Below are 3,785 nucleotides of genomic sequence, written 5' to 3'. Positions count from 1 at the left end.
TGAGGCACCCGTGGAGGATATTAGAGATGATCAGCCGGGTGACTACCCTGATCCACATGATACTCGTCATGATATGTCATCATTCAGCCTTCAGCTATCACCGGGGACTTCACAGTTAACCTTGTCAGCTCCAGTGTTGATCGCGGACACCGCCATTACGGCGTATGATTGGGATCAGTATTTCCCTAGTCGTCCAAAGCCATTGAAGGTTGTTGACGATCGTCCAGTACGAGATATGCATAGTGTTAAACAACTGAGTTATGGTGGGTGTTGAGGATACTTCAAACACAGATAGGGAGACATCACATCGGGTCGAGACGTCACAACCTTCATCTACTCCAGTGCACCTCGGAGTTCCCAGAGCATTGTGCGCCTACTCAGACGCAAGTTTGTTTGTATTACTATTACTTTAATTTATTTTTACCTTATAGATTAGTCAGTAATATTTAAATTATTTATATTTTTTTAAAACTTTGTCCCCATCACGGAGGCCACAATGAGTGATACTCGCTTGCCGGAGACGCATGATCTTATTCAGGAGCCCGCTGAAACCATGCCTTAATTATTAAATTTTTTTTATAGCAAATATATTAGTATTATATATTTCATATACTAAAATATCTTATTATTTTATAGGTTACTAATAGCCCAACGGCCGCTTATTCTGATCCTGCTAGCCTTCCTGACAATCATGATGCAGCGCATCCTTAGATAAAGAGGCGACGGGATGGGGAGGCTCCCCTGAGCGTAGCCGGGCGGGATCGTATGCGCCTCAGGCCAGCCAATGCGTTAAAGCATACATGTTGTGGGATGCATTGATATCTAATTTGATTTGTATACATGATATTAAATACTTATGTTAAATTTATTGATGTTTTACAGTATAAGTGCATGTGTTTTTATTTTTCGGGTTATTTATTAGTTTAACACTATAATACAAAAAAACAAATATGTCAGATTAACATAAATTAAAATTTGTTAAAAAATACACATAATACATGAAACGTACAACATAAAAATAAAAAATTACATTTATTGTCAATTTGATTTAAAACTATTGGAAACTTAATTTTATTTTATAAATATTGCAAGCAACACCATTACACACATTTAGTACAATAAAATATACTGCAACAAATTATTAATTTTATCCTTGAAAATTGGGCAGATTGAATGAACTGCCATCCGCTTGCCAAACCGACCAAAGGACATTTACGGCAATCATGTCCTGTTTTGGAACATATATCACATTTAAGCGCATAAACGGTATCACCAACATCCAGTTGGTTCCGTATCCGCATTCTTTTTTGCACTTGCCAGCAACACACATAATCCTTGTTATACATCATTTTAAATGGTTCCGGTGGCCAATAATGCTCAATACCTATTGGTTGGAAGTGACCGCTATATGTGTTTAAATACGTATCAATACTATATTCTTTATCAATGTACCTCGTCGCAGGAAACCTAGCATGTTGAAAGCACTTCATGGAATGTGAGCATGGAAAGTGATAAATCAACTATTTCCCACGAACATAATTGCCTCGATTCATTGATGTTGTGGGTATTATTACCACTATTTTGATGCAAACCGGTGCGAACTTAAAAAATATTACGCTCGTTGCAATATTGTAAATATATATGCCACTGTACTCGCTTCTTATATTTCTCAAATCATTTCATCAATTGTGGCATAAATTGAACACCTATTTCCGACAAGGACGATTCACTTCAGGATATTTCAACAAACCTCTTAGCCATATGCTTGAATGACATCCGCACCATGGCAGCGACAGGAAATCCACGGGCAGACTTCAACAACCCGTTGAAAGACTCTAACATGTTTGTAGTCAAAATTCCCCATCTTCTGTCACCATCCTAATGAAAAGTTCACTTATCAAGCTCATGTTGTATCAACCAACGATAAGCTCCTATGTCTTCCTGCCTAATCAATTCCATTCGCATCTTGAATTTACACTCTTGATGATCTGTTATAGCCATCCATATTAAATTATGTAAGCTCTTAGTCGAATAAGCCCGCTGAAAATTAGCCTTCAAGTGCCTAACACAGTAACGGTGGTAGGCATACGGTTCCTTCCAAGCACCCAAAGTCTGTACATAACTTAAAATTCCACCATGCCGATCAAATAGTAGGCAAATACCTGAACGGTGTCTCACAACGTGCTCCTTCAAGTGGTTCAAAAACCATGTCCAATTCTCTTGACTTTTATTAGCACAAATAGCAAATGCGAGGGGATATATGCTTCCATTAGTATCTATTGCAATGGAAATCAACATCTATCGTCTATGGATTACCGACCGACAATGCACAAAATCATCAATGGCTGGTTTAAATGGCCAGAACACATATCTGAATATGTATTTTGGTATTCCCGAACTCCGGTCAGGCTTCCATTCAACAACAGTCATGGGGTTAAAGTGTTGCAAATCAGCCATGTACCTAGGTAGAGCGGCAAATGACTTATCCCAATTAACATAAACAATCTCAAACGCACATTTATGCCCGAGAAATGCCTTTCTTTTGGTAATGGTACAACCATATACCTGGTGAAAAAATGTTATACACTCTTTAAACTTGTACCTTATGGACGATTCAATGTGTGGAATCAAAACAAGGGAAATCAAGTCAACGTTCAAGTTAAAATGATTCCCATTGAATGTGTCCATATCACAAGTATGGTTGCCAATGTATTTTCCTACCGTCCACATATTTATTTTCAACTTTCTCGCATGCAACATCCACTTAAAACCTTGAAACCATCTATGAAAATTAACCTTGCGTAGATGACTCATAAACCTTAATCTCACGACAGTGTTTTATGCTGTAAATTCACACCGCCCTGCTAAGGCACACTTTATCAGCAAAAACATATTATTTGACAACTCCGTTGGTATAGATTCATCCCATATTGTTGTACGATTGTCATCAAGAAACTTTGTGAAGGCATCCACATCCGGCATAATGGGAAACTAATCAATGTAGGGAATTTCACCTTGAATGAAAGGTCACATGGGACTCTTACACTCTTGGTCTAACGGTATGTGGAGTCTGCATATATGGAGCTGTAATGACTCGGCCGGTCATTTTGGGTATTACAGCCTCGTTCCCCCATTTACTGCTCAATTTATGCTTTACAGTTGTTGTATGACTTGTCGGGGTAATTGGTTCGGGTCCGGTGAGATTTTGAAATAAATTGAAACAATTAGTTCAAAGGTTTAAAGCTTAAGTTAAAATAGTGACTGGAAGTCGACTTATGTGTAAATGATGTTGGAATAGAGTTTTGATGATTCCAATAACTCCGTACGGTAATTTTAGACTTAGGAGCGTGTCCGAAAATATTATTTGGAAGCCCGTAACTAAATTAGACTTGAAATTGTGAAAATAGAAATTTAAGTTTGGAAGTTTGATCGGGGAGTTGACTTTTTGATATCGGGGTCGGAATCTGATTTTGGAAATTGAAACAGGTCTGTTATATCATTTATGACTTGTGTTCAAAATTTGAGGTCAATCAAACATGATTTGATAGGTTTCGGCATCGAATGTAGAAGTTGAAAATTCTTAGTTTCATTAAGCTTGAATTGGGGTATGATTTGTGGTTTTAGCATTGTTTAATGTGATTTGAGGCCTCGACTAAGTTCGTATAATATTTTTAGGGCTTGTTGGTATATTTGGTTGAGGTCTTGGGGGCCTCGGGTGAGTTTCGGATAATTAACGGATCAAATTCGGACTTAAGAAAATGCTGGAATTTTTCTGTTGCTGGTGT

This window comes from Nicotiana tabacum, chromosome 15, assembly GCF_000715075.1.
Source record: "Nicotiana tabacum cultivar K326 chromosome 15, ASM71507v2, whole genome shotgun sequence".
In the NCBI taxonomy this organism is placed as follows: domain Eukaryota; kingdom Viridiplantae; phylum Streptophyta; class Magnoliopsida; order Solanales; family Solanaceae; genus Nicotiana; species Nicotiana tabacum.
Note: the sequence above shows the minus strand (reverse complement) of the source record.